At 38.3% G+C, this 12,537-nt stretch overlaps 1 protein-coding gene across 9 annotated transcripts in view; it reads right to left on the reverse strand.

Annotated features, from left to right (window-relative positions):
* Nucleotides 1-12,537, reverse strand: part of TENM1 (teneurin transmembrane protein 1) — a 918,261-nt gene that overhangs the window by 303,863 nt on the left and 601,861 nt on the right. The window lies entirely within an intron of this gene.

The following is a 12,537-nucleotide window of genomic DNA, read 5'->3' on the forward strand; positions in this document are numbered from 1 at the left end:
AAACTGTAAGTAAATTTAGAATTCAACCTGTTGTTCAGGGTCCAGAATTGTTATTGCATAAATGGCCGCCAAATGTGACTATGCTGTAGGTCAAAAGAAAACAAAACAAAGCCAAAAAACAAAAACAACACACACACACACACACACACACACACACACACACACACCCCTCTTCAGCTAAGTCTACAAGGAAAGGAGGTCAGAAAGGGCATTTTGTGTTGCTGTTTAACTTTCAATTCCCAAGGGTACTTGTTTGAGTGCGACTGCATGTGTACTGCTTTGAGGAGGAGGGACTGTTTGGAGAACCTAGAACTTTGGTGTGAAATAAAAGATTGCAAAGTACTCTTAGAGAGAGGAGGGAGATCCAGACAGCAAAGTAAGAGGATGTGGAGGTCACATCCCTCTAGGAACATATCAAAAATACATGTACAAGGCTTTCCTGGTGCTCCCATGGCTAAGACTCCACACTCCCAATGCTCAGCATCTGGGTTTGATCCCCGGTCAGTGAACTAGGTCCCACATGCTGCAACTAGAGTTCGCATGCCACAACTAAAGATCCCACACGTTGTGACAAAGACTGAAGGTTCCCTGCACCGCAACTAAGAACTGGCACGGCCAAAATAAATAAATAATTATTTTAAAAAGTACATCTACGTGTGGGACAATCCTCACTGAAAACTAAATGTAAACTGGTAGAAGGACTCCTGTATGACCAAGGCTGTAAGAAAGATACCCACATAATGGGTAGGACAGAGAGAAAAGTCTCTGGTTGGGACCTGCATTCCTGGGAGTGGACTTGGAGGAAAAGGAAGACCACATGGGCAGATACCGGCCCTGGGGAAGGAGCAGCATGAGCCACAGACGGAACAGCCCAGTCTGTGAATATTGTGTGAAGAAGACAAGCCCCCTTTAGCTGTCTGGAGGACTGCTGAATCAGATAGAAAGTCTGGTGAAGCCTGGACTCTGCTTGTGAGAAGACTGGACTCACTGACTTGCCCTCAGGCAGGGAAGAAAGACATCTGCCCTAGCAGATGCTGGGTTTCCTGAGACCACCTTGCCATGCACCACAGCCTGAGCAGAGTGAATGCTCTGGCCCTGCGCACTCCAGGCCACAGCATGGCACTGGATCTGGGAAACAGAGGATTGAGAGAAAAGATTAGATCATGGGATGCAGAAGTGACTCAGTGTAGCGGGGCAGAGCCCCAGTGGAATCGTGGTAACTGTGGTTGACACTTCCTCAGGCAGCACCTCAGAAGCAGCCCAGATCTCTGAGGGCCGCTGCTCTACCAAAGTTGACTACCTGATACACGCAGCGAGTCCAAGCGGGTCCTACCAGACCTGCAGAGCAGTTCCACAAGGGAGCAGGGGTGGTGGAGGCAGTGCAGTGATCAACTGTAAGTGATGAAGGGGGCTCACACCCGAGGCTGCATCTGAGTAGAGCTGCAGACCCCTATACAGGCAGCGCATGAGACCTCTGTCTGCACATGGGCCCCACTTACTGCACCACTCCCCTCCTCTGAGGCAAATGTCCCAGTGGGGGGTGAGGGAAAATCACACACTTAAAAGGAAACACAGCTAGTTTGAGCCCCACCCTTGGGGCTTCTGCTCCAGCAACTTAGTATCAGACCCTGTTCCTGACAGAGCACTGATAACCACTGAGCAGAGAGGAAGCCCCGCCTCACACCCTGACCAGCTCTAGCTCCTTCATTTCCAGCCCCACACCCTACCAAGGCCATCACTGCCAGCACACCCTGAGGAAAAATTCTGATCTGCATCCACAACAAAACCAGTTGTCCCATCAAAGGCACTGGGCACAATCAGTCTGTATAGAGATGCTCCTACATCAGAAAACTCTTTCAAGACCATAATAGGTAACTGCTACATAGGGTTGCACAGAGTCCAACATGACTGAAGCGACTGAGCATGCACACACAGATGGAAAAAGTTGAGCAAAATTAAAACGCAGAGGAGCTACTCACAATTGAAAGAACAAGAGAAAAGCCCTGAAAAAATGAATACTGAAACAGAAATAAACAAATTATCAGATAATCATTTATCAGATAAAGAATTCAAAACATTGGTATAAAAATGTTAACTAAATTATGGAAAAGAATTGATCTAAACAATGAACACTTTAACAAGGAAGTAGCCCAATCAGAAATGAATAATTCAAAAGCTGAAACAAAAAGACCCCCTAGAGGGAATGAAGAGCAGACTGAGTGATACAGAGAACACATAGTGGTCTGGAAGATAGAATAATACCAACCACTGAATCAGAACAGCAGAAAGAAGAATACATTTTAAAAAACGAATACAACTTAAGAGATCTCTAAGATAACATTAAACTTTCCAACATACTCAGACTCCAAAAAACAGAAAATAGACAGAAGGGTATCAAAAATGTATTTGAGGAAATTATGACTAAAAAAGTCCCAAACTTGAAGAAGTAAAGAGATATCCAGGTACAGGAATCACAGATGATCCCAAACAAGATAAGCCCAAACAGACCCATATCAAGAAATTTCATAATTAAAATGGCAGAAGTTAAAGAGAGAATTCTAAAGCAGAAGAGAAAAAACAGAGTCATATACAAGAGAGTCGCCATAATGCTATCAGCGGATCTCTCCACAGAAACTGTGCAGGCCAGATGGAGTAGCATAATGTATTCAAAGTCCTAAAAGGGAAAAACCTGCAACCTAGTATACTTTACCCAGCAAGATTACCATTTAGAATCAATGGAAAACAAGTAATAAAATGGCAATAAGTACATATCTATCAAAATTACTTTAAACATCAATGGACTAAATGCTCCAATCAAAAGACAGGATGGCTGATTAGATTAAAAAAAAAATAAACAAGACCCTTATGTATGCCAACAACTTGGACAACCTATAAGAAATAGACACATTTCTTAAAAGATACAATCTTCCAAGACAGAATCAAGAAGAAACAGACAATATGACCAGAGTGACCACTAGTAGTAAAACTGAAGGTGTAATTACAAAACTCCCAGCAAACAAAAGTCCAGGACCAGACAGCTCCATGGGGGAATTCTATAAAACATATAAAGAAGAACTAATACTTATCCTCCAACTATCCTAAAAAGTTGAAGAGGATGGAACATCCCCAAATTCATTCGAGGCCACCATTACCCTGATACCAAAATCAGACAAAGGCACAACTAAAAAAAAGAAAATTACAGGCCAATGTATTTGATGAAATATACATGCAAAATTCCTTAACAAAATATTAGCAAACCAAATCCAACAATACACAGAAAGAATGAGATACCATGACCAAGCTGGAATTATTCCAAGGATGCAAGGATGCTTCAGAATTCACATATCAATCAATGTGATACACAACATAAACAAAAGGAGGAATGGAAATAGAAATTACATGATCATCTCAACAGACATAGAAAAAGCATTTGACAAAAATTTAACATCCATTAGTGATGCAAACTCTCATTAAAGTGGGTAGAGGGAACATATCTCAACATAATACAGACAATTTATTACAAACACACAGCTAACATCATACTCAATGGTGAAAAAGAAAGCCTTTCCTCTAAATTCAGGAACAAGACAAGGATGGCCACTTCTATTTAACATAGTATTGGAATTTCAAGCCACAGCAATCAGACGATGAAAAGAAATAAAAGGCATCCAAATTGGAAAGGAAGAATTAAAAGTGTCACTCTTTGAAGATGACATGATACTTCATATAGAAAACCCTAAAGTCTTCATCCTCAAACTATAAGAACTAACAAACGAACTCCACAAAGTTGCAGGATACAAGACTAATGTACAGAAATCAGTTGCTTTTCTATACATTAATAATTAACTATCAGAAAGAGAAAGAATAAAATATCTAAGAAAAACTTAATCAAGGAGGTGAAAGACCTATACTCTGAAAACTATAAAACATTGATGAAGGAAACTGAAGATGATACAAAGAAATGGAAAGATATCCCACGCTCTTGCATTGGAAGAATTAGTATTGTTAAAATGGCCGTACTATCCAAAGCAATATACAGATTTAATGCAATTCCTATTAAAATGCCCATCACATTTTTCACAGAACCTAGAACAATAACACTAAAATTCATATGGAACCACAAAAAGACCCTGAATTGCCAAGGCAATCTTGAGAATAAAGAACAAAGCTGGAGGTATCATGTTCCCAGAGTTCATACTATAATATAAAGCTACAGTAATCAAAAAGCATGGTACTGGCATTAAATCAGACACATAGATCAATGGAACAGGATAGAAAACCCAGAGATTAAACCATGCACCTATGGTCACCTAATCTATGACAAAGCAGGCAAAATTATACAATGGAGAAAAGACAGACTCTTCAACAAGTGCTGTTGGGAAAACTGAACAGATACATGTCAATCAATGAGGTCAAAACATTTCCTCACACTATATGCAAAAATAAACTCAAAATGGATTAAAAACCTAAATGCAAGACCTGAAACCACAGAACTCCTAGAAGAAAACACAGGTAGAACACTCTTTGACATAAATCACAGCAACATTTTTTTGGGATTTGTCTCCTAAGGGAAAAGAAATAAAAGCAAAAATAAACAAATCAGACCTAATCAAATTTAAACGCTTTTTCATAGTGAGGGAAACAAGGAAACTAAATGAAAAAACTGCCTACTGAAAGGAAGAAAATATTTGCAAACAATATGACCAACAAGGGGTTAATACCTAAACTATACAAAGAGCTCTTACAATCAATATCAAAAAATTAACAACCCAATCAAAAAATGGACAGAAGACTTAAACAGATGTTTTATCAAAGAAGATATACAGATGGCTAACAGGCACATGAAAAGATGCTCAACACTGCTAATTATTAGAGAAATGCAAATCAAAACAAAAATGAGATATCACCTCACAACTATCAGAATGGCTACCATCAAAAAGTCTACAAATAACCAATGCTAGAATGAATGTGGAGTGAAGGGATCCTTGTACACTGTTGGTGGGAATGTAAATTGGTGCACACACCAATAGTATGGAGTTGCCTCAAAAAAATATAAAAATTAAACTATCATATGATCCAGCTATCCAACTCCTGGGTATATAAATAGAAAAAATGAAAAGTTACATGCACCCCAATGTTCACAGCATCTTTATTTACAATGATCAACAAATGGAAGGAGCCCTACTGCCCATCAACAGATGATTGGCTTCAGATGTGGTATATACACATATATTCCATTGTGTGTATGTATATATACATGCACACACAATGGCATATTACTCAGCCATAAAAAGAATAAAATATCACTGTTTGCAGCAACATGGGTGAACCTAGAGAATATTCTGCTTAGTGAAACAAGTCAAAGAAAGACAAATACTTTTATGATATAATTTATATATAGAATCTAAAAAACAATACAAATGAATATATATGGAAAACAGAAGCAGATTCGCAGATATAAAAAACAAACTAATGGTTACCAGTGTGGAAAGGGAAGTGACAAATTAGAAATATGGGGTTAAAAGATTAAATAGATAAGCAACAAAGATAATATTGTATAGCAGAGAATTATAGCCATTATAATAAGTTACACTGAAGTATAGTCTGTACAAATACTGAATCACTATGCTGTAAATGGCAATCCAGTATTTTTGCCTGGGAAATCCCATGGACAGAGGGTCCTGGTGGGCTACAGTCTATGGGGTTGCAAGAGTCAGACATGACTTAACGATAAACCACCACCATGCTGTACACAACTATTTAATGCTGTAAATCAACTATACTTCAATAATTTTTTTTAATGCAGAACACTATAGAGACAGGTAAGAAGATTAAGTCTGAAATTAAGTAATGATGGCAGCTAGAATGCTTTGGAAAATAGACGTTAAGGATAAAGCAAGAGAAAACTGATAAAACATGGTGGGTATGGTGACTTTTTATATTGGTCGTGGGACTAGAAAATGGATAACTACCGATGACTATTCACATGGGGAAGATATGGTAATACATGTAGTGGGGGAATAAAAGGTTTAAAAGGAATTACAAGAACAATTAAATAAGATAAAAAAATACAGTGCAGAAAAGGCAAAAAAAAAAAAAAGTGCTCTTAGGGAAAGGATATCACTCTTCGCATTGAGATCTTTGATCAGGACAGCTATTACTTAAACAATTGGCCTTGAAAAAATAATGTTTTATAAAAAGAAAAGACTCAAAGAAGGGTGCTGAGATAACAGGGAAAAGAATTAAAAACAACAACAACAACAGAAAAGACCCAAAGAAGGGTGCTGAGATAACAGTAAAGACACTGGATTCTAATCTGAGTTCTGCCTGTAGTTATGTCTACTAAGCAACGCAAGTCACTTAACCTTCTTGAACTTTCCTTTTCAACTATAAAACAAGGGTAATAATAGCTGCTACCTCATAAAACTGTTATGCGGATAAAAGACATTAAAGTATTTTGAAATTGTAAATGCTTTCTAAGTGTAGATGATTATTGTTAACATACATGTCAAAAACTGAAACTTATAATGCAGAAAATTGGGAATTAACTATTTGAATTACAACAGAATTCTTCGCAAGTACTTTAAAGGGAAAAACGTGGTTTACAAATTTTATAGACACACATTTCAACCACTTTCCAGGAGTAGATGCTCTTTTGCAAAAATAGGTCAAGTTTTACTTGGGATGGCTAATTGTTCTTCATTTATTGCATAATTTGAATTCACTGACTCGTAAACAGCTAGAATGGACCTTAGAGACAAGCTTGTCCAACTGACAAATGAAATCTTACCTGGCAATTGGAAATATATAACAGATAAAAGCCTTATCTGTTTCTAATTGCCAGGTAAGATTTTATTTGCAAACAGTATTTCACTTCCCATGACCCCTCCCCCACCAAAAGGTTTACAAGCTGAAGGGGAGCAGAATTTGCCGCCCCAAAATATTCCTCTTTGGCATAAGGGTTATCGTGAGTTGATTATTCTTGAGAAACATCAGACATAGGAAAAGATCTGACAAGTGAGTAGGACTTATCCTTTTACAAGAGACCCTTTAGCAAGTTAAAAATTACAAGTTAAAAGTTATCCTTTGCAAGACTTATAAGGGAATCTCCATTTGTATGGGTATCTCCCCCTCTCTGGGCTTCCCAGATGGCTCAGTGGCAAAGAACCTGCCTACCAGTGCAGGAGATGACAGAGACCCGGGTTCAATCCCGGGTTGGGAAGGTCCCCTGGAGGAGGGCATGGCAACCCACTCCAGTATTCTTGCCTGGAGAATCCCATGGAAAGAGGAGCCTGGTGGGCTACAGTCCACGGGGTCGCAAAGAGTTGGACACGACTGAGCCACTGAGCACACAAGCACTCATTCTCTTTACAAGGACGAGAAGGGTAATTCTAAATCTTTAGAAGCTCTGGTCAGAGAAGGAAATGACTTAAATCTGCATAAACCATACTATTTACTGTGCTTTTCCTAATACCCTCCCTTGACTGACTCTCCTCACATCTTTTGTCTTCACATGACTTAGGTCATTTTGGAGAGTTGCTCAGTATTCCTGGGTATCTCCCATGAATACAGGAGGAATACATGTTATTTAACTTGCTTGTTTTTCTCCTGTTTATCTTTCTTTTTATTACAAGGGGGTCTCATCCAAGAACCTAGAAGGGTAGAGGGAAAATTATTTTTTCTCCCCTGCAAAGCCAACTCCTTTTTTTTTTTTTTCCCCCAGAGGAGAAATTGGAGCCTAGAGAGGTGAAGCTACAGTCACAGTTTAGTCTTCACTGAAGCATCTTCAAGACAGGCTGTAAATTGCGTCATATTAATCAGCTATACATTGTTTACATGGTTGTACAGTCAGCAGATGTTGACTAGAAAATATCTTAGTTCTTTTTCTTCAACTTTGCAGAGGTAGGTTTTGTAGGATGAACATAAATGAAATGTCACTTCTCCCCAAGGCCAGCCTTTTGCAAAAATTGTAAAGGAGATAAAGGCTATCTTTATTATCCTTTGGACTTTCCTCGTGGCTCAGCTGGTAAAGAATCTGCTTGCAATGCGGGAGACCTGGGTTCGATCCCTGGGTTGGGAAGATCCCTGGAGAAGGGAACAGCTACCCACTCCAGTATTCTGGCCTGGAGAATTCCATGGACTGTACAGTCCATGGGGTTGCAAAGAATCAGACATGACTGAGCGAATTTCGCTTACTGTCCTTTAGTTTTTGGTCTCTCCACCCACCCTTGTCATTATGGTGCTCTATTTGGGCATACAACCTGCAGGAATTCAGTCCCCTCATCTACCCAATAAACTTTCTCCACATTCAAACTGCTACTGACAATGCTGGATTTTACCTCATTATGCTCCTGGAGTACAGAGCTGGTTAAGAGATTCCCCCAAGCTTTTGCTTTCAGACGTCCTTCCAACCCTTTTATGCTTTAGGAAGTGGCTTACCACAAAACAAATAAACAGAAATAACCAAGTTGAAAACCTTTTTGCCTATGATTTATTAGATTAAAGCTCTCTGTCCTTTCTTTCTCAGGACTCCCACAGAACTGTATACGATTCCCTTGTTTACACAGATCTTTCCCTTCTGGCTGGAACCTGCTGAAAGACCAGATACAGAGTCTCCAATTTCCCATTCTCTCTCATAAATAATTAGCTGAGATTAGAACTATTTGTTTCCCTTCAACTAGACAGACAGAAAATATTTCCTGTTCATCTGAGTGATGGAGATTTCCCCTGAGTACAAAACAATTCCAACTGTAAATCATGTACTCCTCCGATAAGTCTTGGGCAAAACCACCTGGCCCACACACTCTGATCTTTGAATCTGGGGTGTTCTGTCTATTGCTATGGCCTGAATAAAACAGCTTTTCTTGCTGCTCAGTTTTTGTCTCTGATACCCCCTTAGAAAACCTCTTTAGAATTTATATGTTTAGTTTGTGCTACATTATTACAATAACAGATGAAAAAACAAAAGAGGTAGAACCAGGTGTCCTTGGTTCTAGCCCCAGTTCTCTCTGTGTGTTCTTGACCCTTCTGGACCTCAGTTTCTTCATCTTTAAATAAAGATGTTGGATTTGATAATCTTTAAGATTTTAACATTCTGTATCTGTTGATAAATTACACTGCAGTTATTTGTAGTTCAGTTTATGGACATTACATGACTCAGGTCTGAGAACAAGTCTCTCATTTATTTTTTGTTTATATCCCCTTCTTTGTTTAAACCAGTTGTTACATAATATTTATGAGCTAAAGAGAGTGAGTTATGGCTAGTTTGTTAGCTTCTAAGGCAGTAGGGCCTGTTTTAGAACAATACTTTCAATACTACATTACTGAACAATGGATAACTGATTTTTCTTCCAACATGTGGTTGTGACTTATGTCTTCTTTTTGAAATTAAATTTAAATTATTCAGATAAATTTCAAAAAGAAAATTCTAGCACACTAAATGTCTATAATCAAATATTCTTTTTTTCTTCCATTTTGAAAACTAAGCGGTAAGAAAATTCTTTCATCTCCTAATGAGAAGCAGATACACATAGCTACTGTTAATGGGGGACCAATTCCAGTAGAATTTGATTATTTTTAAAGTGCCATTCTACTTATCCATGCCTTTGATGATGAAGATGATGATAATTTAAAAATAATAGACGCTAAATTGATAAGTAAAGAGAGATGAAACTTTAAAGAGAGAAAACATCTAAACGCTAGGGAGGACATCATTTGAAATGAAAAAAGTTGATGTCAGTTAGAAAGCAGGATCTATAGTAGCTAGCAAGTAAAGTAAGTAAAGTCACTCAGTTGTGTCCCACTCTTTGCGACCCCGTGGACTGTAGCATACAAGGCTTCTCCGTCCATGGGATTTTCCGGGCAAGAATACTGGAATGGGTTGCCATTTCCTTCTCCAGGAGATCTTCCCAACCCAGGGATTGAACCCAGGTCTTCCTCATTGTAGGCAGACCCTTTACCGTCTAAGCCACCAGGGAATTACATAGTAGCTAGTAGGATGCCAATAAACTCAAGGTAATTTTCCAATCATTTGACCGTATAATAATTATTTTTATAAATTAAAAAATATGCTTAACATATGTGCTATATGCTTTTTATCCATTGTCTCACTTACTTCTTAAAACCACTATAAGAGACAGTTACTATTATTATCACCCTTATGTTGCAGATGAGGACACTGGTTCAGCAAGGCATGCGTGCTTCCAAAGTGCTTCAGTCGTGTCCGACTCTTTGCGACCCTATGGACTGTAGCCCGCCAGGCTCCTCTGTCCATGGGCTTCTCCAGGCAACAATGCTGGAGTGGGTTGCCATGCTCTTCTCCAGGGGATCTTCCCGACCCAGGTATTGAACCTGAGTCTCTTATGTCTCCTGCGTTGGCAGGCAGATTCTTTATCACTAGTGCCACATGGGAAACCCTGGTTCAGCAAGACTGTGTTAATTGCCTGAGGCTAGAGAGCCAGTAAATGACAAAATCAGTCAGTATTCAAAGCCAAATCTGACTCCAGAGTCCAGGCTCTTAACTACAATGCTATATTGTCCAATTCTCTAGGAGAGTAAAGAAAACAATGTAAAAGGAATAATCTGGTTTTCAAGTTTATATTAAGACATGTTTTTAGAACTATATTTATGGGCTTGTGTGATGTCTAGAAAATTGTAAAAGGATACACTGACCATTTGGAAATATCCTTACGACATATTACATCTTCTGTAAGGACTGGTTTAGTATACACATGACATTATAAAAGAGGCACTGTGTTTTTACTTGGTAAGTAATATGCAGTAAAGACCGAACAGAGCAGGACTATGATGTGCAGTTCTTGCTAAGGTTTTGTTTAGACTTCCATAAAAAGTCAGTTTAAGATTATAACTTGGGATATATGGCATCAACCTTTAATGACTCTTCTTAATAAGTATTACATTGAAATTGCTTTGGCCTGTTTCTTGTAACTGAGCATAAACTTAAAAACATTTTTCATTTATGAAACTTGTCACAATATATTAAAATAGAGGTATACAGAGTTTGTCCATAGGGTCGCAAAGAGTTGGACACACATACAGAATTTATCTAAAATATATCATGAATAGACACTGAGGTTCTGCTTTCAGTGTGTGAAATGTTTTTTTGTGTGATTTTTATTTACATTTCATGTGTGAATTTCAGTAGAAGGCAAAAGTTAAGAGACAGATCTCTGCAATCAGACCACCAGTTTCTAGCTTTGTTACCTTGGGAAAATTACTTAAACCCTCTGTGCTTAAACTTCCCATTTTGTAAATGGGGACCACAGTGTTACTTTCATGATATAATACATGTTAAATGAAAGTGAAAGTCGCTCAGTCATGTCTGACTCTTTGTGACCCCAGGGACTATACAGTCCATGGAATTCTCCAGGCCAGAATATTAGAGTGGGTAGCTATTCCCTTCTCCAGGGGATCTTCCCAACCCAGGGATCGAACCCAGCTCTCCTGCATTGCAGGCAGATTCTTTACCAGTGGACCCACAAGGGAAGCCAAAGAATACTGAAGTGGGTAGCCTATTCCTTCTCCAGCACATCTTCCCGACCCAGGAATTGAACCAGGGTCTTCTACATTGTAGACAGATTCTTTACCAACTGAGCTATCAGGGAAGCTCTACATATTAAGTGTCTGGGGTAATTTTTGGCACATGGTAATTGTTTAATACAATTTAGTCATCATCATCATCAAACTATTTTTTTTGGAAAGGACTATAGAAACCTGAATTAGAATAAAAAATGAATATGCTTTGATGGCAGCTATGTGATAACCTGTTATTTTTTACCAAACAGATAATTCGTGATTTTCAGTGTGCCTGGCAAAACCTAGGCATATGATGCCAAATGGTGGCTCTTGTACTTGCAGATATAAAGGAATTAAATAAATAGTAGGAGAGAAGGTAAGGGAGAAAATATCCAAGCCCAAGTGTATTCAGACCCTTTCCTCTGCCATCTGTGACCCCTGTACTACCCTCAACCCCTCTCAGCAGTAACAATGAAATTGCTGGGAAAGGTCAGCTCAGGCTAGAAACATTAAGTCTAAGGAAGGACATAAAGCAAACTGCATTGTGAATTGAAAACTAGAATAAACCATAATGTTTTCCTGAACCCTAACCATTAATTTTTTACTAAAGCATAGACCAAAGGAAAATTCCTTTTTGCAAAGCAAAAAATAAAACCAAACAAGACCCCAAGATAACTCCACAAAAGGAACTAAAAACACAAGCATAGTAATCAGAATAACTATAAAAATCTATTTTCAACTAGTGAACCAAAACTGTTTTTCCACCCGTATAAAATTATAAGCTTCTTAAGGGTAGGGTTTGAGTCATTCATTTATTCATTTGTTTATATTTGATCTAAAAATATTTTTAGAATAGTGGTGGTCATACATTTTGTTTGCAACTTTTACTTTTGGAAATGATGTACTGATATTTTACATGGCTCTTCTATACTGTATCTTACATCAAGACAAATCAAGAGAAATCACAATACAAATTTTCAATATTTGAATTTTAAGACTAAG

This window comes from Bubalus bubalis, chromosome X, assembly GCF_019923935.1.
Source record: "Bubalus bubalis isolate 160015118507 breed Murrah chromosome X, NDDB_SH_1, whole genome shotgun sequence".
Classification (NCBI taxonomy): Eukaryota; Metazoa; Chordata; class Mammalia; order Artiodactyla; family Bovidae; genus Bubalus; species Bubalus bubalis.